At 40.3% G+C, this 24,010-nt stretch overlaps 1 protein-coding gene and 1 pseudogene across 6 annotated transcripts in view; one reads left to right on the plus strand and one right to left on the minus strand.

Annotated features, from left to right (window-relative positions):
* Nucleotides 1-24,010, minus strand: part of Unc13b (unc-13 homolog B) — a 222,291-nt gene that overhangs the window by 115,670 nt on the left and 82,611 nt on the right. The gene's annotated exons all lie outside the window — the stretch shown is intronic.
* On the plus strand, nucleotides 518-6,918 carry LOC103161404 (annotated as a pseudogene).

Below are 24,010 nucleotides of genomic sequence, written 5' to 3' on the forward strand. Positions count from 1 at the left end.
TGGGGTGAGGGGCAGGACAGGACACAGCCCACATCTCAGACTCTCTAATAAGCTAGTCTCTATTCTCACTACTTCAGCACAGTAACACTGTTAACAGAAATAATACTAGTTTAATCAAGCAAGTTTCCTTCTACACCCCAAAAATGCATTAATACATCTCACCAGTTAATAGGATAATACTTAGGAACAGTTTTACTATGAAAGTGCCCAATCACAGGGCATCTTCAGTAGTGGGATTATCTGGAAGGCAAAGAAAGCTACTACATCCTTTAAGAGGAAGGAGATAGGATCCAATTTTCTATTTCATAAAGAGAACAGTGGTGCAGTGTGACCAATGGTCTACTGGGATAGTAGGGCTGGTAAGGAACCTGATGTACACATTTGTCAACAGCCTGACCTATATATGTGACAGAGAGGGTGAGAAGACATGGATAGATCCTTGAGACATTCTGGAGGTAAAAAATCAATCAGGTTTGATGAATAACTCAATAGTAAGCTTTTTAGACTGTGCTAGTAGATGAATGCAGCAATCCCTGAAAAGAGATACATAAACAGGAGGTCAGGATGAGGGACAAGATCAAGTGAAAATAAGCCTAAGCATATTAACTGTGGTATCTACTAGATATATTAAATGAGTTTTGTTCAACACACCTGGGTATCTGACAGTACTCAGAAAAGACATGGGGAGCAGAGATTTTGAAGTTTTCAGAATATAGATTCTAGTGAATAAATGGCTTGTTTTGTTCTTTTGTTGTATTGTGTCTAATTAATATTAATGGAAAGTAGCTCAGATAAGATGGCTTAGTGGGTCCAAGCACTTGCTTTGCAAGCCTAAAGGCTTGAGTTTGAACCTTGGAAGCCACACAAAATTTAGATGTGCTGGCTGGCATCTGTAATCCCAGTACTCCAATGGTAAAATGAAATATGGAGACAAAAGAGTCAGCTTGAAGCTGGTGTGAATAGCATGGGAGATACTCTGCCTTAAAAAAAAGATGTGAGGAGAGGATCAACTCCTGAAAAGCTATCTACATGCATTCCTTCATATGCACACAGTCTCTTTCTCTCTCACACATAATAATTATTATTATAATTATTGTTTTTAAAGCAGAATTTCAAGCAAATACTTACAAATGAAGTAAATACAAAAATGTAGGTATATAGGTAATACAAGCAACAAAAAGACAATAATCAAATGTACACAAGCCAGTGACTATAAAGATGACTATTTTAATGAGTATACTAATGTTTCCACTTCCAAAGAGCCTCAAACCTCTCTGCTCACATGTTTACCAGAGGACTAGTCAGCCCCTACCTAGCTCAGTGGCACACGTTAGGAGACTCTAGAAAGCTAGCTAGCACTCTCTAGGAGATTGGAAAATTCACACCATTTTGCTAGTTTCACACTCAATACAACACTGAACATTTCTTGAAGTAAAGGGACAATTCCTGAAAGCACAGTTAATAACACATAATATGTCGCTAGCCAATCCACTTGGGAGATAATATCAGATTCCCCAATTAAAACCAACTCACAAAACTTCTCACCCACCTCGGACATAAATCACAAATCCCAGGTTCATGCTTCTGACAAATTGGCTACAAACTGGGACTGCCATGATCCCTGGCTTAGGTCTGATTATTTGCTAAGATGACTCAAAGAAATCAAAGGCAGACTTTACTTCCTTCATCAATTTTTTGTTTGTTTGTTTTTTGTGTTTTGTTTTTCTAGACAGGGTTTCTTTGTGTAGTTTTGGAGCCTATCCTGGCACTCGCACTGTAGACCAGGCTGGCCTCGAACTCACAAAGATCCACCTGCCTCTGCCTCCCGAGTGCTGGGATTAAAGGTGTGCGCCACCAACGCCCGGCCCTTCATCAATTTTTAATAAAGAATATTGCAAAGTATACAGATGAACAGCCAGATGAAGTAACTTTTAAGACAAGGTATGAAGGGATCCTGAATATAGGCACTGTCGCCTCCCAACACATGGATGTTTGTACCAAGGCAGAGGTTCTCCAAATCCATATTTGGAGATTTTTATGAAGGCCCAATCATATTGAAGGGACCAGCTCCCCTTTCGGCAGCCATAACAGCCGAACACCTGCTTGCCATAACCTTGCTTTGGTCACTTAGAGGTCAGATGCCTGCCTCGTGGCAAGGAACCAATCAGAAGTTAGCTGGTGGTGCTATGCTTTACGACCCTGGGTGTGCTTTACGGACAAGTGCACAGCAATGACGCACAAAGCATAGCAACCACCCTGGGAAGGCCTATGGGCCATAATAACCAATTGGCCAATCAACACAGGGCAAGCCCTCCAAGCCTGGAGGCACACCAATCGTGAGCCTGTGCGTAACCCTAGACACTCCCCTTACGCTGTCCTATAAAATCTCTCGGGAGGCCCTAGGAGCTGTCTTTTGCTAGACATCTGCCATGGCAGGTGGGTGAAAGACCCGAGCTAGCATGGGGTTAGCTTGTTAAATTACAATAAAGTCTCGTGCAGTTTGCAGCAAGCTCTCGAATCTGTCTGGTGATTGGGGTGACCGCGGTCGTGGCCTGGGACCCTGGATACCTGAGTTTTCCGGGGGTCTAACAATATAGATATAACCAATAATTCCAATCTCCATTCCCTTTCCTAAAGCATGTTGAGCCAAAACTTTCTAAGCTCCTTGATATAACTTTGTCTTTGGATGACCAATCCTCCATCCTGGAGCCTACCAGGAAGCAATTCCTTAGACTAAAACATCCTTAATTCCCAGGATATTGTGAGGCACCGAGAGCTCTTTATAAGGAACCACAGACAAAGAAATAAATACATTTTTTTTTTGGGGGGGGGGGTTTCGAGACAGGGTTTCTCTGTGGCTTTGGAGCCCGTCCTGGAACTAGCTCTTGTAGACCAGGCTGGTCTCGAACTCACAGAGATCCGCCTGCCTCTGCCTCCCGAGTGCTGGGATTAAAGGCATGTGCCACCAATGCCCATCGAGAAATAAATACATTTTTATTGCTATAAATCACAATACTGCAGGTACCCACAGATAAAGACATAGTGTTTATAATATTAAAAGCTCTCTGATATAGAAGCACTAACAAGCTATATCTTAAAATCTAAAACTACTTAACTCCCAACAATGCAAAACCAGAAACCACAGGCCCATTCCTAAAACTCCTTTTTACTTCATCTCTCATAATGTCTCATCTGTCAATAAGCCTGAGAAATTTGGCTGAATATGAATATGATATTTAAGATATAGGCCTCAAGCTCAATTCTAGGAGCTCGGTTATCCTATTGTCTCTTAGATGTTGGCTGGTTACCTCCGGATGGCCTGGCCACAGTGGAGAATGTCTCCACTTTGTGTATCAATAGACCTAGGCCCCTGGGTAGACCCACACCCATCATGGGGACTGGTGGGATGTGCTAGGGATTAGTGAGGGACTAGTGAAAGTTGCCTGATGCCGGAAGGCTGGGGCCCTTCTGGAATGTCTTAACAGCTTGTGTACGTGCATTCTGGGACTATCTTGGGGATTAAAGGAAATATTTGATATAAGCTCTATACATGATAATAGATGTCTTCTACCGGTACCCCCACTTTTGGAAAACTACTTAAGTGGATACTTCAATAAACCATGGTTTCTCAGCATCCACTGGGAGCCCTCCTGAGATGACAAGATGTCTCTGTCTCATCCTTAACACCAATGGGTAGATAGGGCTTCCTGATCCACACTCCCCAACTCAGGGTCAGACCTCGGGCTTTTCAGCTGGTTCTGATTGCAGCCCCAAAGACATCAGTCCAGAATAGATGGCCTCTGTAGCATGGGACTGTTACAGGCCAGACTCCGGCACTGAAGTCTTCTTCCTCTTAGACTTCCCCTGGAGTCTGAATGTCCTATGAAGACACTTAAGACTTTATACCTGGCTTACTACAGACTTTTTGCTAGACCTCCAGGCTTCTAATTGCTGTCTGACTCAATCTACTTAGCATATAACTAGATTTAGAAAAAATGAGTCTTACTTCTAGCCACATATTGCCCTTTTAATAATTTATTGCAGGTTATATTTCTCTTTGTAGCATTCAAATAAACACCAATCTCCAGAGACCTAGAGGCAGACCAAACTATCCAGCATCTGCTGCCATTGGAGCCTTAGCACCACATCCTCCAGGAGAGCTGCCACCATCGGAGCCTTGGCCCTGCATCTACCAGGAGAAGCCCCACCTGCACCACTGGAAGAAAAATTGGGAAGACAACAGTATAAGAACACATTCAACAACATAAAGAGTAATATGGCACCACCAGAGTCTATGGGTTCTACACCAGCAAGATCTGAATATCCTTACACAGATGAATCAGAAGACAATGGCCTTAAAAACAACTTTATGAAGATGATAGAAGACCTTAAAGAGGAAATGAGAAAAATCCCTTAAGGAATGGAAGAAAACAAAAAAAAAATCAAAGAAATGGAGGAAAAGACAAACTAAAAAATGCAAAAATCAACAAATCTTTTAAAGAAAGCAAGGAAAGCCAAGAAAAAAAAAAACAATAAAACAGGTGAAGGAAACAATTCAAACCGTTCAAAAAGTGAAATAGAGGCAATAAAGAAAATACAAACTGCGGGAATGCTGGAAATAAAAAATCTGGATAAACAATCTGGATCTACAGATAAAAGTGTAACAAACAGAATACAAGAGATGGAAGAGAGAATCTCAGGAGTTGAAGATAGACTAGAGGAAATAGCTTCATCAACCAAAGAAAATGTTAAATCCAACAAATCCTTAACACAAAATATCCAGGAAATTTTGGGACACAGTGAAAAGACCAAACCTAAGAATAATAGGTGTAGAAGAAGTCAAAGAATTCCAGCTCAAAAGCACAGAAAACATTTTCAACAAAATCATAGAAGAAAACTTCCCCAACCTAAAGAAGGACATGACTATGAAAGTACAAGAAGCTTACAGAATACCAAATAGACTGAACCAAAAAAAAAAAAGTCCCTTTGCCACATAATAATCAAAACACCAACCATACAGAATAAAGAAAGAATATTAAGAGCTGCAAATGAAAAGGGCTAAGTAACATATAATGGCAGGCCTGTCAGAATTACACCTCATTTTTCAATGGAAACTCTGAAAGCCAGAAGGTCTGTTGATAGATGTTCTACAAACACTGAGAGACCATGGATCCCAGTCCAGACTCTATACCCAGCAAAGGTTTCAATAACTATAGATGGAGAAAACAAGATATTCCATGACAAAACCAGATTTAAAAATATATATCCACAAATCCAGCCCTACAGAAAGTACTGAAAGGAAAACGCCAGCCCAAGGAAGTTAGCTACACTCACAAAACCATAGGCAAATAATAATCCCACATTACCAAAAGCCAAATGGGGGGAGGGGGGGAAGACACACACAATACCACCAACAACAACAAATCCAAAACTAACAAGAATCAATAATCAATGGTCATTACTATCCCTTAATATCAATGGTCTTAATTCATCTATAAAAAGACACAGGCTAACAAAGAATCTATCCTTCTGCTATATACAAGAAACACACCTCAACTTCAAAAACAATACAAAGAATCAATGAAACAAGGAATTGGATCTTTGAGAAAATCAACAAGATACACAAACCTTTTTCCAACCTAACCAGAAGGCAGAGAGAGAACATGCAAATTAACAAAGTCAGAAATGAAAGGGGGACATAACAATGGACACTGAGGAATCATCAGGTCATACTTTGAAAACCTGTCCTCCACAAAATTGGAAAACTTAAAGGAAATGGACAATTTTCTGGATAGGTGTCACTTACCAAAATTAAATCAAGAACATACATGAAATAGAAGCAGTAATCAAAAATCTCCCAACCAGCCCAGTGTCCGGGAGTCAAAGTCGGTTGTCAACCCAGTCCTGTCCCGTACTCATCTGCCTTTTCTTTTTCTCTCAACATGAAAGATCGGCTGTGTCCTTTGCCAAGGACTTCTTGGCAGGTGGAGTGGCTGCGGCCACCTCCAAAATGGAGGGAGCGCCCATCGAGCAGGTCAAGCTGCTGCTGCAGGTGCAGCATGCCAGCAAGCAAATCACGGCAGATAAGCAAAACAAGGGCATTATAGACTGCGTGGTTTGTTTCCCCAAGGAACAGGGAGTCCTGTCCTCCTGGTGTGGTAACCTGGCCAATGTCATCAGATACTTCCCCACCCAGGCTCTCAACTTTGCCTTCAAAGATAAATACAAGCAGATCTTTTTGGGTGGTGTGGACAAAAGGACCCAGTTTTGGTGCTACTTTGCAGGGAACCTGGCATCAGGTGGTGCCGCTGGGGCCACATCCTGGTGCTTTGTGTACCCTCTTGATTTTGCCCGTACCCATCTAGCAGCTGATATGTGGGCAAAGCTGGTGCTGAAAGGGAATTCAAAGGCCTTGGTGACTGCCTGATTAAGATCTACAAATCTGATGGGATTAGGGGCCTGTACCAAGGCTTTAATGTGTCAGTACAGGGCATTATCATCTACCAAGCTGCCTACTTTGGTATCTATGACACTGCAAAGGGGATGCTTCCAGATTCCAAGAATACTCATATCTTCATCAGCTGGACGATTGTACAGTCTGTCACTGCTATTGCTGGCCTAACTTCCTATCCCTTTGACACAGTTCATCGATGTATGATGATGCAGTCTGGACGCAAAGGAACTGATATCATGTATACAGGCACAAATGACTGCTCGAGATGAAGGAAGCAAGGCTTTTTTCAAGGGTGCATGGTCCAACGTTCTCAGGGGCATGGGTGGTGCCTTTGTGCTTGTCTTGTATGATGAGACCAAGAAGTACACATAATTATGTCTTGGGTGTCTCCCCAAGAGCAGGCATGTTGTACAATACACCATATCTTGAACATTCTGGACAGATTCTCTGGGTTTGTCTGTTTCAACAATGGCAACTATTTATCAGTTGAAAAGTGGGAAGCAATAATATTCATCTGACCAGTTTTCTCTTAAAGCCATTTCCATAATGACAACAATGATGGGACTCAGTTATATTTTTTATTTCAGTCACTCCTGATAATAAATTGAAGAAATAAAAATATCTAAGACAAAAAAATCCTCCCAACAAAAACAAAAACAAAACAAAAAACCAGAAAGTACTGAAAGGAAAACTTAAGTCAAAATGGATCAAAGACCTCAACATAAATCCAGCTACACTGAACCACATTAGAAGACAAAGTGGGAAATACCCTTGAATTAATTGGTACAGGAGACCGCTTCCTGAACATTACACCAGTAGCACAGACACTGAGGTCAAAAATTGATAAATGGGACCTCCTGAAACTGAGAAGCTTCTGTAAGGCAAAGGACACAGTCAGCAAGACAAAACGGCAGCCCACAGACTGCCCACATCTGAAAGAGGGATGATCTCCAAAATATACAAAGAACTCAAGAAGCAAGTCTCCAAAACACCAAACAATCCAATTAAAAAGTGGAGTACAGAACTAAATAGACAATTCTCAATAGAGGAATCTAAAATGGCTGAAAGACACATAAGAAAGTGTTCAACATCCTTAGCCATCAGGAAATGCAAATCAAAACAACTCTGAGATACCATCTTACTCCTGTCAGAATGGCCAAAATCAAAAACACCAATGACAGTTTATGCTGGAGAGGATGTGGAGAAAGGGGAACACTTCCCCACTGCTGGTGGGAGTGCCAACTTGTACAGCCACTTTGGAAATCAGTATGGTGACTCCTCAAGAAAATGGGAATCAGTCTACCACAAGATCTAGCAATTCCACTCTTAGGCATATACTCAAAATAAGCTCATTCATACAACAAGGACATCTGTTCAACGATGTTCATAGCAACACTATTTGTAATAGCCAGAAACTAGAAGCAGCCTAGATGCCCCTCAACTGAAGAATGGATAGCGAAATTGTGGTACATTTACACAATGGAGTACTACTCAGCAGAAAAAAAAACAATAGAATCTTGAAATTTGCAGGAGAATGGATGGAACTCGAAGAAACCATTCTGAGCGAGGTAACTCAATTGCAAAAAGACAAACATGGTATGTACTCACTCATATGTAGATTTTAGACATAGAGTAAAGGATTACCAGACTACAATCCACATTACCAAAGAAACTAATAAACAAGGAGGGCCCTAAGAGAGACATACATGATCCCCTGGAGAAGAGGAAAGGGTCAAGATCTGCTGACCCTTGGGAGCACAGGAAGAGGGAGGAAGGAGCTAGAATGAGAAGGGGAGAAGAGGAGGGATGCAGAGGACATGAGGGAGCAGAAAAGTTGAGTCAGGGGAAGAATAGAAGATAACAAGAATGGAGATACCATAATAGAGGGAGATATTTTAGGTTTACAGAGAAATCAGGCACTAAGGAAAGGTCTGGAGATCTACAAAGATAACACCAGCTAACAATCTAAGCAACAGAGGAGAGGCTACCTTAAATGCCCTCCCCTGATAATGAGATTGATGACTAACTTACATTCCATCCTATAGCCTTCATCCAGCAGCTGGTGGAAGTAGAAGCAGACACCCACAGCTAATCACCGAACTGAACTGGAACCCAGATTCAGAGAAGGACGAGTGAAGAACACAGGGGTCCAGACCAGGCTGGTGAAACCCACAGAAACAGGTGAGCTGAACATCGGGGAACTCTTTGCTCCCCAGACTGATATATGGAATACCAGCATGGGACTGATCCAGACCCCAGAACATAGGTTTCTGTGAGGAAACCTTGGAAATCTACGTGACCTCCTGTAGAAGTTCAGTATTTATCCCTAGCATAGGTGTGGACTTTGGAAGCCAATTCCATACAGAGGAATACTCCCTGAGCCAACACACATGGGGGTGGGCTTAGGCCCTATCCCAAAGGATACAATAGACTCTGATGACATCCTATGGAAGGCCTCACCATCCAGGGGGAGCAGAAAGGATATGTGATAGATAGGGTTTTAGTTGGGGTGGTGGTGGTAGGGGAGGACAGGTGGGAGAAGGGAACTGGGATTGTCATGTAAATCAATCCTGTTTCTAATTCAAATAAAGAAAGTTGAAAAATAAATAAAATTTTAAAAGAATTAAAAAAAAAACAGTGCCAGATGGTTTCACTGCAGAATTCTACAAGAAATTCAAAGAGGAACTAATACTAATGCTAGAAGCACAAGGGTCATTGCCAAACTCTTTTTACCAGGCTACAATTACCTTGGTACCCAAACCACACAAATACACAACTAAGAAAGAGAACTACAGACCAATCTCCCTCATGAACATTGATGCAAAATCCTCAATAAAATACTGGCAAATCCAATCCAAGAACACATCAGAAAAATCATTCACGAGGATCAAGTAGGCTTCATCCCACAGATGCAGGGATGGTTCAACATACAAAAATCCATCAATGTAATCCACCATATAAACAAAGTGAAAAAGAAAAACCACATGATCATCTCACTAGATGCTGAAAAGGCCTTGGACAAAATCCAACACACCTTCATTTTAAAGGTCTTGGAGAGATCAGGGATAACAGGAACATACCTAAGCATAATAAAGGCAATATACAGCAAGCCAACAGCCAACTTCAAACTAGAGAGAAACTCAAGGTGATTCCTCTAAAATCAGGAACAAGGCAAGGTTGCCCACTCTCTCCATATCTATTCAATATTGTACTTGAAGTTTTAGCTAGAGCAATAAGACAACAAAAGGAGATCAAGGGGATACAAATTGGAAAGGAAGCAGTCAAATTTTCACTACTTGCAGATGATGTGATAGTCTACATAAGTGACCCAAAGAATTATACCAGGAACCTCCTAAAGCTGATAAACACCTTCAGCAAAGTGGCAGGATACAGATTAACTAAAAAAAACAGTAGCCCTACTATATGTATAGACAATAAATGGGCTGTGAAAGAAATCAGAGAAACATCCCCCTTTACAATAGCTACAAACAACATAAAATATCTTGGGTTAACTCAAACCAAACAAGTGAAAGACCTGTATGACAAGAACTTCAAGTTGCTAAAGAAAGAAATTAAAGAAGATATCAGAAAATGGAAAGATTTTCCATGTTCTTGGATAGGTAGGATCAATACAGTAAAAATGATGATCTTATCAAAAGCAATCTACAGATTCAATGCAATCCCCATCAAAATCCCAGCACAATTCTTCACAGACCTTAAAAGAACAATTCTCAACTTTATATAGAAAAACAAAAGACCTGAGATAGCCCCAAACAACCCTGTACAATAAAGGAACTTCAGGAGGCATCACCATCCCTGACTTCAAGCTCTACTATAGAGCTAAAGTAATGAAGACAGCTTGGTATTGGCACAAAAACAGGTGAATCAATGGAATCAAATTGAAGACCCTGATATTAATACACACACCCATGAACACGTGATTTTTTTACAAAGAAGCTAAGATTATGCAATGGAAAAAAAGAAAGCATTTTCAACAAATGGTGCTGGCATAACTGGATGCTGACATATAGAAGATTGAAAATAGATCCATATCTCTCCCCATACACAAAACTTAAGTTCAATTGGATCAAAGATCTCAACATAAATTCAGCCACACTGAACCTCTTAGAAGAGAAAGTGGGAAGTACCCTTGAACGAATTGGAACAGGAGACCACCTCCTGAACATAACACCAGTAGCAGACATTGAGATGGACAATTAATAAATGGGGCCTTCTTAAAACTTAGAAGCTTCTAAAAAAAGAAAAGAAAAGAAACCCTGTCTTGAAAAACCAAAAAAAAAAAAAAAAAAAAAAAAAAAAACTTAGAAGCTTCTGTAAGGCAAAGGACACAGTCAACAGGACAAAATGTCAGCCCACAGATCTTCACCAACCCTACATCTGACAGAGGGCTGATCTCCAAAATATACAAAGAACTCAAGAAGCTAGTCACCAAAACACCAAATAAGTCAATTAAAAAGTGGGGTACAGAATTAAATAGAGAATTCTCTTTTTTCATGAATATAAGACTTTTATTTGGAGATTTTCAAAATATATTTTCAATGCATGTATGAATATATTGTATAAATCAGTGAATATGAGTTCCATGAATCCATACTTAATTTAACAAATCTTATCAATTCACATGACATTTTCTCCCTCTGAATTCCCCTTCCCCTCATTTCCATCTCTGTATTAAAAGCACTTTTCACTGTAATAGATTAATTTTTGAAGCAGGTTTTATAAAACAAGGCTGACAACTGTTTTAGAAGAACTTTTAACTTTAATACATTACAAATGATTAAATGAATATTTAAGAGTGTACTTGACAACACTAATAAAATCTCAACTCCCCAAATAAACTATTCTACTCTTTAAGAATAGCAGTTAACTAATACTAATGAGAATAATGCATCTACATCTCAAATGGCCAAAAGGCATTTAGGAAATTGCTCAACATCCAGGACTGGAGAGATGGTCCAGAGGTTAAGAGCACTGGCTGATCTTCCAGAGGACCTGGGTTCAATTCCCAGCACCTACATGGCAGCTCACAACTGTTTAACTCCAGATCTGACATCTTTACACCAATGCATATAAAATGAAGTTAAATAAATTTTTTTCAGATTTTTTATTTGAATTAGAAACAAGATGGTTTTACATGACAATCCCAGTTCCCTTTTAAATAAATTATTTTTTAAAAAAAGAAATTGTTCAATATCCTTAGCCATCAGGGAAATACAAATCAAAACAACTCAAATGTCAGAATGGCTAAAACCAAAAACACCGACAGTTTATGCTGGAGAGGATGTGGATAAAGGGGAACACCCTCCATTTCTGGTGGGAATGCAAACTTGTACAGTCACTTTGGAAATCAGTATGGCAGTTTCTCAGGAAAATAGGAATCAGTCTACCTCAAGATCCAGCAATTCCACTCTTAGGCATATACCCAAAGGATGCACATTCACACAACAAGGACATCTGTTCAACTATATTCATAGCAACATTATTTGTAATAGTCAAAACCTGGAAGCAACCTAGATGCCCCTCAACCAAACAATGGATAAAGAAAATGTGGTACATTTACTCAATGGAGTACTACTCAGCAAAGAAAAAAAAACAATGAAATACTGAAATTCGCAGGCAAATGAATAGAGCTACAAGAAACCAACCTGAGTGAAGTAACCCAGACACAGAAAGAAAAACATGGTATGTACTCACTCATATATGGATATTAGACATAGAGCAAAGGATAACCAGCCTACAATCCACAACCCCAGAGAATCTAGGAAACAAGGAGGACCCTAAGGGAGACATACATGGACCCCAGGAGAAGTGGAAAGGGACAAGATCTCCTGGGCAAATTGGGAACACCAGAGGATGGAGGTAGGAGAAAGAGGAGGGGAGAAGGGAAGGGGGAGGAGAACATGAGGGATCAGGAAGGTCGAATTGGGGGAAGAACAGAGAAAGAGAGCAAGAAAAGAAATACCTTAATACAGGGAGCCATTATGAGTTTAATGAGAAATCTGGCACTTGGAAAATCTCCAGGGACCCACAAGAATGACCCCAACTAAGAACCTAAACAACAGTGGAGAGGCTACCTTAAATGCCCTTCCCCTATAATGAGATTGATGACTACCTTAAATGCTACCATAGAGCCTTCATCCAGTAGCTGGTGGAAGCAGAAGCAGACACCCACAGCTAAGCACTGAGCCAAGCTCCTGGAATCCAGTTATAGAGAGGGAGGAGTGATGAGCAAAGGGGTCAAGGAAACCCACACAAGCAGCTGACCTGACCAAGTGGGAGCTCACAGATTCTTGTCTGACAGCTGGGGAACCAGCATAGGACCGAACCAGGCCCCCTGAATGTGGGTGTCAGTTTCGGGGCCTGGGCAATCTATGAGGCCTCTGGCAGTGAAAACAGTATTTATCCCTAGTGCATGAATGGTCTTTGGGAGCCCATTCCCTGTGGATGGATACTCTCTCAGTCCAGACACACGGGGGAGGGCCTAGGTTCTGTCCCAAATGATGTAACAGACTTTGATGATCACCATTGGAGGCGTCACCCTCCCTGAGGAGTGGATGGGGGTTTGGGAGGGGTTGAGGGGATGGGAGAATGGAAGGGAGAGGGAACTGGGATTGGTATGTAAAATAAGATTGTTTTAATTTAAATAAAAATTAATTTTTTAATTAATTTTTTAATTAATAAAAATTAATTATTTAACATTAAAAAAAACCATAGTCTCTCACATCAAAACACAGTGCTCCTATGCTAATGGAGAGAAGATGGCTAGACCCATACTATGCTACTAAGCTGAAGATTCCTTCCCTGTGATTACACAAGTTAAAAATTTATAGACACTGAGCCAACAAATGGCTCAGCAGCTCAGGTAAGGGAGCTTGTCATCAAGGCTGAAGACCTGAATTTGATTCCATGTGGTGGAGAGAGTGAGTCAGCTCCTAATTGTTGCCCTCCTACTTCCACATGCTTATACTTTGTGTGTGTGTGTGTGTGCTTTTCCCCATCTATTCTTTCACTTGTCTGCTATCTAACATGTTGCATGACATCCTTAATCATTCTGGTCATTGCCTATAATCCTGCTACTAGAGAAGTTTGTGTTTGTTTTGCTTCCTGATATATCCTAAGCACCTAGAACAGAACCTAGAATGTAAGTACCTCAAAATGTGTATAAACAAGGCCTGGTGGCTCACATCTGTAATCTGGCACTGGGAAGGCTGAGGCAAGAAAGATTTCTGTGTGTCCAAGGTCAATCTACAGAGTGAGACACCATCTCAAAAACTGGAAAATGTGTATAAGGCTCTGTAGTAGTTTGTTTAGCAATTTCAGGGTCTAAATTCAGTCCTAAGACCCACAACATAAAAATAAAAACATAATACAAAATAAAATGTAAATAGAAGGAAAGAACTGAGAAGGAGAGGCTCCAGCCAGGTAGAGGAGCCTGTGTGGCTAGACAGGAAAAATCAACAGTAACATAAATCTATTTTTTAACAATTCAAGTGTAATTGATAGTACCTAACAAAATTAATTCTGTGTATAATAATGCACTTATTCAATGAATATTTACTGAGTATGTTATTCTAGATATATGAACATTTTCCTGCTCATAAAAATTATGACCTAGAGACAAAAAGAAATATTAGTCAAATAATCACACACAATAATTATGAGCAATAAAACATAGGTACAAGAATACAGATTAGGAGGGCTGGGGTGATGGCTCAGCTGATAATGTGCTGATGCAAGCTTAAGGACATAAATTTGATCCCCCAGAACTCATTTAAAAAAAAAAAAGCTGGAGGCTGGGGTAATGGCTCACTGGGTAAAGTACTTGCTATGCAAATGTGAAGACCTGCACTTGGATCATCAAAACCCATGTAAAGCCAGGCAATGTAGCATGTGCAATACCAGCACTCCCATGAAGAGATTGTAAACAGAGAAAGGAGAATTCTAGGAAACTCACAAGCCAGCTAGTCTGGCATACATAGTGGTAACATAACAAGGAACTCTGTCTCAAAACAAGGTGGAAGGACCAACACCCAAGGTTGTCATCTGACTTCTACTTGTGCCTTTGACTTACACATGCCTATACTCACACATATGAACATGCACATATCAGACACACCAAAACAAAAAAAGGTTTGATTTTCTTTTTTTTTTCTTAAAGTTAGGTTAGTGAGGTACACATGAAATGCCAGCACTAGAGAGGCAGAGAACAGAGCTAGGAGATCCCTGAATTTTTCTAACTAGTCAGTTTGGCCAAATTAATGAGCTCCAGTGTAAATGAGAAATTTTGCCTTAAAAGATAAGATGGAAAAAGAAAAGTACAAAAATTGAGTGGGATGGGAAGAGTGTGGATCAGGGGAGAACTGGGGGAAGGTGAGAGAATATGATCAAAATGCAATGTATGAAATTCCCAAAGAATATAATATGTATATATTAAAAAATAAGGTGGTAGGCAATGAGAAAGACATCTGATGTCAATCTCTATTTTCCATACAAACACACAAAGAATATATAATAGGAGAAGAAAGACCTAGTACATATTCTAACAAAAATATATTTGCATTACATTTCTCATAATTACATTGTGTTTTATTAACAAAAATGTAGGAGCAAGCCAAATGTCCACCAATAGGTACAAAGTTTTTAAAAATTATAATATAGTTCAACTGTAGATACAACATACTTAAACATGATCAACATTCTAGTCCCAACTATTAATTTACGAGAAACACAAGGACAATAGAATAGGTTGGAACATACTGAGCAAAATCTAGAATGTAAGAAACTTTCTGTCAAACAAAATCATGTCAGAAATAGCCTAATATCCTCAACAAGCAAACTTCAAGGAAAAATTTAAGAGGAAAAGGGAAACTCTTATACTAAAAAAGAATTATAAAAAGTTGGGGTGAGAACACCAGCATTCAGAAGACTGGCAGGAAGGTCTCAAGTTCAAGGACAGTCTGGGCTATGTAGCAAAACTCTGCTTCAAAATATTTTCATGATTATATAATGAACTAAAAATAATAAACAGACTGAAGTAGATGCTTATGTTTACAAGAAAAGCAAAGTCATCATAAAAGCCAAAATAGTATTAACTTCTAGGGGACAGGGTTGTAACTGTGAAGTGGGCACTAGTGAGATTTCTGGGATGGTTGTAAAAATTCACTTGTTTTCTACCTTACACTAATTCATTAAACCAAACATTTGTTTTTGACATTGCCTACATATGTGTGCAACATTCTATGATCAAAAAGGTTTTTTTTACTGATGGCATGTAAGTTTATTAATGAGTACAGACTTTTACAAAGTAAACAAGGCAGCTGTATCACAGCACTGCAAGCATATTTGCTATCATTTTTAAAACTGGCTAGCCTAACTCAATCACCACCTAAAAAACATCATGCCATTCTTACTGTGTAGAGGGAAAGCTAAGTGAGGCATTTTATATTCTGTTCCAAACACTGTTTACGCTCCTAGCTTTAATCTTAGTGCCCAAAATGTGTGTATTTGAATACCAGACGCTTTTGAATATAGCTTCACAACATTGTTCACCATGGCGAGGTAGGCTTGTTCCAAATGCAGTATCCCATTGGAGTGTAAGTTCTCTTTGAACAGATTTTTCTAAAATTCAAAAAGATTTTTTAAAGAAGCAAACTGCTCATATTACTATCACCAGTGACATCTGACTGTTTCAATTCTCTGCACAAAGTCCTTGACGGTTCCTTGTTGCCATCAAGATAAAATACAAATATCTTGTTATTCGAAGCCTTCATGATACAAGCTCTCTGCATCCCCCTGGCCTCCTCTCTGACCCTCTGCATTCATTTCTCTAGCCTCAAGCCAATCAGAAATTTCAACTTGTAAGAAACTCAACATGTTTGATTATTATAATTTTAACTCTTCTCCTACTTAGCCTTTAAGACTCAACTTATACCAGGGTGTGATAGGAAGAAGGGATGAGTAGGTAGACCAAAGCATTAAAACATATGTATATTATATTCATAGATTATGTGTGTGTATATACATATATATGCATATATATATATATATATATATAGAGAGAGAGAGAGAGAGAGAGAACAAATGTAACATAGAGAGGCTTCAGGTGAGATATTATTTCTTGTAAAGCTTTTCTTAACAATATCCAATTTGAAAAAAAAATCCAATTTTAATTTTCTTCCTCCAGCCTCATTCAATAACTTACCTTTATCATTCGTCACATGGTACTGCTTGCATGTTCCTTCCCCTCTCTATACTTAAGCTACCTTTCCATGCCTCTTGGCAAGAGAAGATACCCTTAATAACTGCTTCTGTAATGAGCAATTCTGTCAATTCTTTATATTTACAATTATTGTGTTAATTACATTCTATCAAATTTACTTCACTTATCACTCATTCTATACTAAAGAAACCTATAAAGTCATCAGGTAACATTTATGGAAATAACTACACTTAATGTACTTACAACACACACTGAGCCTGAGAAAAGACACTGACCTATTGTCATCAAGTCAAATTGATACTTTAAACTGACATTCTTAACAAGCATAACTGCATGCCATTGTAATAGAACATAATAAGTTAATGTAATGACTGCAATTACCCACCTCAAATTTCTTTCTGGGAGAAGACAGGATAGAAATAAATAAATGAGTCAGAAGACTACAATTAACATTATTTTTATCAGCCAAACCATATTGTTACAGTTTCTCCCTTTTCTTTGTTTGCCAGCACCTATAATCAGCATCAATATTAACTGCTTCTACTGCTACCATATGTATAGTGTGAAGCTTATCACCCACTCTTACTGACAGAAGTCCTTGGACAGACTGCACTGCACTGCCACTAAAATAGTATCACTGGTGCATTCCAAAGAGCTCATAACTACCACATTTTCTACTTCTGGGAGTCCTAGTCCTGAACTGGGAACACAAGAAGCTACTGAGTGGCTGATATTTTACTTACCATTACTCTTTCCAGTTGTTGGTCATCCAAGAGACTTCCAAAATGATAAAGCTATTTCTGCTGTCCTTGGTTACCTCTCAGAGGCACTGGCACTAGAAACCTGCCAACTTCCCAGAGCTAGTAGGTCATGGATCTTAAGAGAACCTTCTGCTACCACTTTACTAAGCCAGTATAATTACTAACTGCATTCTAGCTCACTGGAAGCCATCAAGGCAGAAAAGGCCTTGAGAGAGGACCTTCTGAACTCACAGGTTTTGGGTTCTTTTCCATAATGCTAATCTGTGAACTCAAGGCTTCCCAAGAAAAACAAGGGGAAATGTGACAGTTGCCATTTTGTCAAGCAATGTAAGAAAGTCATTATTTCTACTAAAACAAGAGAAGTCCAATGCTTATAAGTTACCTCACAATATAGGTGACAAAGCTCACTTACTGTCAATCTCATGTCTCAGTTGCCCAAATGGGAATTTAGCTATCTTGATTATGGAGGTATTCTAGGAATCCACAATTTCTGAAGAAAATTAATTTCTAATCTAAGTCATCTGTTAAAATTTTTTTTAGTTGTATGTGTATGAGTAGTTTGCCTACATGTACATGTGTTCCTGGTGTCAACAGAAGCAAGAAGACATCAGCTACTTTAGGACTAGAGTTATAGACAGCTGTGAGCTGCCTTGTGGGTACTGGGAATCAAACCTGGATCCTCTGGAAGAAAAATCAGTGTTTTTAACCACTGAGCCACCTCTCCAGCCCCTCCAAGCCACCTTTCAACAAGTACTGAAAAGATGCTTTTCCTCCTCTCCTCAGAAAGGCCAGCTAGTTTTGTTTTGTTTTGTTTGAAAATCCAGGAGGGATGAGTTCCTTTAGGAGCAAACCACCAAGTTTCATTTCTCAGCACCTAAAATATCAGACAGTAAGACTAAGAAATCAAAGACTATGCCCTTATGCTTTCATGGTGGAAATATTCTGTCACTCAAGAAGTAAGAAAGAAAAAGAATTTTTTTAAGTTTTGGTCGAGGGGGTTTAGGAAATGTCTGCAGTACATGTCAATGTAAGAGTAAGTTCTGGAGATGGGGGGTAACTGAATTAAAGATTCTAAAAGTGATCCCAACTTCATGATTGTGTAAGACTTCAAAGTGACAGACCTACAGCCAGTTTATCCTGGGCTTTTAGACTTGTCCTGGTTAATTCTTATAGTCAACTCAACACATCCGAGAGTCACCTGTGAAAAGAGAACCTCATGGAAGAACTGCCTTCAGATTTGCCTAGGGCATGTCTGTGGAGCATCATTTTAACTACAGATTGATATAGGAAGGCCAGGCCTAGGCAGAAAGTTCTGGCCTATGTAAGAAAGCTAGCTGAGCACAAGCCAGTGAATAAGTCAACAAGCAGAATTCCTCCAGTTCTACACTGAGTTCCTGTCCTGACTTCCCTTAATGAGGGACTGTGTGGTGGCTTGAAAGAAAATGTCCATGAAAGGGAGTGGCAGTATTAGGAGATATGGCTTTGTTAGAGAGTAGGTGTGGCCTTGTTGGAGGAAGTGTGTCACTGTGGAGATGTGCTTTGAGGTCTCCTTTGCTCAAGCTATGCTCAGTGTGGTACATAGTCCACTTCCTGTTGCCTTCAGATCAAGATGTAGAACTCTCAGCTCCTTCTACAGCTCCATGTCCACCTGCATGCTGCCATGTCCTGCCCTGATGATAACAGACTAAACCTCTAAAAGTGTAACCCACCCAAATTAAATGTTTTCCTTTATAGAAGTTGTCGTGATCACAGTGTCTCTTTGCAGCAATAGAAACCCTAATTAAAATGGATTGTGACCTAAAAGTGTAAGATAAGATAAACCTTTTCCTTCCCCCAAGTGGCTTTTGGCCAGTGTTTTATCATAGCAACAGAATGAAACTAGGACAAATCCCTTAATAGCCATTCACAGCCCACCTATGGTATACTCATAAGTATCAGACTAATCTTTTTTGGAATGTATTAACAGACAACTAGCTTCCACAAACCCAAAAGCTAAAATGTCGCCAGGCATCATCTGAAATCTATACAGAGACTTGCTTGCTTTACTATGATCTACCCACCTCATTTTCCACCAATATATTTGAAAAGATTTATGAATTGCTTTTGTTCTGTAAGTACAAAAACCCATGATGCCAAGAGATGGCTCAGTGAATAAAGGCGCTTGTTGTTAAGCCTGAGGAACTGGCCAAGGCCCACATATTAGAAAGAGAGAATTGACTCCCACAAGCTGTCCTTTGGCCTCCAAATGTGCACCCTTATGCATGTGCAACTTAAATAAATGAAAATTTAAAACTTCATGAAACTATATCCATAATGGAATGCTCCTTGGGATAACCTGAATCTTACTTGTATTTTTTTCTTTAGAGCAATGATATAGAGTGCTTGTCTAATATTTGAAAAGTACTGTGTTTATATTCCCAGCAGAAAGAGAAGGAAGGGAAAAAGAAGAGAAACATAACAAGTTGGGAGAATATATACCAAACCATAGAGTTGTCATCTCAGAGTAGAGAATGGATATTTATAATTTTAATTTTTTGCTCTCTATTATAGATTTCTGAGTCATTTAAAAATTTTATAGTAACGTGTTCTATTTTAAAATCTTGTTTTTACCAGGCAGTGGTGGCACTTGGTTGGCAGAGGTAGCTGGATGTCTGAGTTCAAGGACATGGTCTACAGAGAGAGTTCCAGGACAGCCAGGGCAACACAGAGCAATCTTGTCTCTAAGGAAAACAAACAAACAAACTTGTTTTCAAAAACTACAACTTGGACTGATGAAATGGCTCAGTGGGTAAAGGCACTTGCCACCTAGTCTGATGATCAGAATTCATATGTGGTGAAGAGACTGGACTCTTGCAAGTTGTCTTCTGAAACACACGAGAATGCATCCATGATCCATGTGCCTGCACACGTGCATGTGCACACACACACAGAGGTGGGGGGGGGGGGGGAGACAGACAGACAGGGACACAAGCAAACAGACTAAATGTGAACAAAAACTAAATTGAGAAGAGGCAAGGATTAGGCCTGCACTTTTCTGAATAGAAATAAAGGAGGAGTGGATGGGAGGGGGTAGAGGGGAGGTGGGGAAAGGACTGGGAGGAGAAGAGGGAGGGGAAACTGCAGCTGGATAGAAAATAACTAAATAAATTTATTAAAGATGATAAACAAAGGGAAAAAAAGCAGGGACTGGTATGTTTGAGGGGTGAGGGAAAGCAACCCTTTTCACAACTGTAAGTAAAGTGACCATCAAGTATTCAAAATTAGTGAGGAAACTGGTACGTTCTATGAATATAAACTGTCAAAAATTCTCAGTTCATAGCAAATATGTCAAAGTCACTGTAGGAAAACAAGGGAAGCATTCCCATTGTATTCTGGGACAGAAGTCCAGAAACAGATCTCAATTGTGAAAAGCAGCTAGAAATAAACAAGCTATTTCCTAGAGCTTCAATAAACTCTTTATAATAGACTAAGAATCCAGGGGACACTAATTGTTCTAGTTTAAGCTATCATGACCAAAAGCAACTTGGAGGAAAGGGTAGATCATAACAAAGCAGGGAAATCTCTGTGTAGGTTTCACATGGTGCTTGATCACATTTTAGCTTTGGGGTGTGTGGAAGCTAGTGATCTGTTAATACCTTCCAAAAAAAAGTTTGCCTGAAATAGTGGCAAGTGGGCATGAAATAGCTACCTTTCTTATACCACCCAGATCCTGACATGGTACTGCTCCCCATGGACTAGTCCTTCCAATATCAATAAGAAAATACCCTATAGACAATGTACCCACAGGCTAACATCATAGAAGCAATTCTTTAGTTGAGGTTCCCTCTTCCTAGGTAACTCTAGGTTTATGTCAAGCTGACAGCTGAAGTTAACTATGACACTAAGTAAGAAGCATTCCAGTATCAAATATAAGACGGCTGTGGACATTTCACTACAGTATATCATATTCTAAAGCCAACTCAAAAGATGGGGAGAAAACAATGCATGCATATATATGTGGGCAAGTATAAAATTGTCTCCTGGGGCAATGTGACATCCAGACCCAGTTGCTGTTTAGGACCATGTCTGGGTCCATGGTCCTACCTCATGTGGGTCTGTTTTGAAGTCTGGGTCCCATATTGCCACCAAAGGTCACATAGAAGCCCAGGGTTGGGGCCTCAATCTGAGCCCTTTGTGGTGTCCGGGACCATGCTGCCACCAGAACCATCCTGATCTGAGTGGCCAGTGCTTCACCCAGAGCCAGGATGTCTGGGTCTGTGGCCCAGCTATAGCTGGGGTTTTTGTTGATGTCGGTGGCCTGTGTCTCTTCAGAGGAACTTAGTAATAATTTGAGACGAAATCAGAAGGCCGTGCTGAGCTGGCCCTACCCTCACAGGAGATGGTGAACCGACCCTGAGGGCATGGGTGTAGTGGCCCAGACTGACCAGCTCAGCTACAACTCAGACCCTAATATCTACCCCATCTAGGACCTGCTGGAACTCATGAAAGGACTGGTCCTGTGGAACAATATAGCATGGACTGGTCCATGACTCAGGGTGGCCACAGGATATACCAAAAGAGTTTCAGTGAGGATCCAATGATGATGATGTAGCAGAAACCAGAGGCCTTGGCCCAGACCAGTAAGTGACTCATTGCAATGAACATCTGTTAGTAAAGCTGATAGGACAAAAGGGTATACCTTATGATGCCTCAATGCCACCAGGACAAATGAAGAGATGTTGGAAAGGCAGGAAAGAAGGAAAGGAAGAGGTTTTTGTTGTTTTGTTTTATCTTGTTTTTGTTATTTGCTTGCTTTGTTTTGTTTTCTGGGGAGGGGGTGCTGCAGGGGTGAGGGGAAGATATGGAGGGACCTGGAGGTGAGCAGAAGTAGAATTCACAATGTGAAATTCCCAAAGAATCAATAAAGAAGTTAAATAAAGGCCAGGCATGGTGGCACAGACCTTCAATTCCAGCACTGCAGAGGCAGCAGCAGGTGGATCTCTATGAGTTTGAGGCCAGCCTGGTCTACAAAATAAGTTCCAGGACAGCCAAAGCTACACAGAGAAACCCTGTCTTAGAAAAAGAAACTCACAAAAAAGAATTTATAGCTGACAAGACCATATTCTGTAACTTTAACGCACCAGTGATATGAAATCAGAGAGCATAATTTTAATCTAAGGAACACTACACAAAGCCCTCCAACCTATGATATCTGCTGAAAACCAGAGTACAAGCGCTAGAAAAATGGCTCAGTGCATCAGATGCTTACTATGCAAACATGACGACCTGAATTCAGATCTCTAGCACCCATGTAAAAAGCCAGGTGTGGCAGTCCACATTCCGGTAATCCTAGTACTGAGAAGTGAAGACAGGAGAACACCAAAAGGGCTTGCTGGTCAGACAATCTAGTCAACTGGTGGGCTCAAGTTCAGTGAGAGATTCTGTCTCAAGAAGTAAGATGGAGAGCAACTGAGAAAGGCATCTGATGTCAACCTCTAGATTTCACAAAGGCACACACAGTGGCCTGCATATGCACACACTGACATAGAGCACACAAAAAATATTAAAAATTACAAGATAAGTAAAGGGGCAAAGGAGATATTTTAGCATGCAAAGGTGTACAGTTCCCTTCCTTCCCCATGATCCATTGCCAACTAGGGCCACAAGGGCAAAGGGGGTAGAAGTGGCAGGCGGGGCCTTGTCCAGTCTGTGAGCATGACAGAAATAGCCTTCTTGGAGACTTCAGTGAGGCAGGTCAGCTTTATTCCAGAGCATAGGGAGCATATAGGTTGGGGATGGTAGCTGGGGGATCATCTAATTTGCATTCAGTGGCATGATGCTATCACATAGCTGGATTAGTAGCAGCACGGCCCAATCAAAATAGCTGGAACATGTCACCTAATTATTTTATGGGCAGCAGGGAAAGAGCATTTACCTAGAGATAAGTCAAGCATCCAGGCCTAGAGACATTCTCCAAATAAGGTCAGATAGAGAGTAGGAAGTCCTCTGCTAAGGGTGGGGGCTCCTCCATGTTGGTGAGCTCTGAGAGAGCTGCCAGGCCGTGGTAGACTGCAACCTCTGACAACAGGGCCTCCCAAGAAAAGGTGTTTGCTGCCAGAAAGACTGACAACCTGAGTTTAATCCCTGGAACCCACAGAGTGGAAAGGGGGAAAAAAATCAATTCCTACAACTTGTCCACTGACCACCATACATGTCCTGTGGCTGGCTGGTGTGCAGGGGAGGAGGGGCACAAGATACACACACACACACAAATAGAAAACTAAAGCATGACAAAAAAAATGTAGGCAGGATTGCAAACTCAAGGCAAATTTGAGCTACACAGCAAAAGCCTGTCAGGAAAAAAAGGGAAGGAGGGAAGGATAGATGGAAAGGAGGAAGGAGAGAGGGAGGCAGGAAGAGCACTAGGAAAGACAAACAATCCTAGCAGGCCATGCTAATGTCTTAAAGAAGACTGCTGTGGAACAATATGGCACTATGAAGATCATGAAGACTAGACTTTGAGTTCTACTTCAAAATTTACAGTGAGGGGCTCTATCTAGATCACTGGTAATAGGC

This window comes from Cricetulus griseus, chromosome 2 (genome assembly GCF_003668045.3).
Source record: "Cricetulus griseus strain 17A/GY chromosome 2, alternate assembly CriGri-PICRH-1.0, whole genome shotgun sequence".
NCBI classification, from domain to species: Eukaryota; Metazoa; Chordata; class Mammalia; order Rodentia; family Cricetidae; genus Cricetulus; species Cricetulus griseus.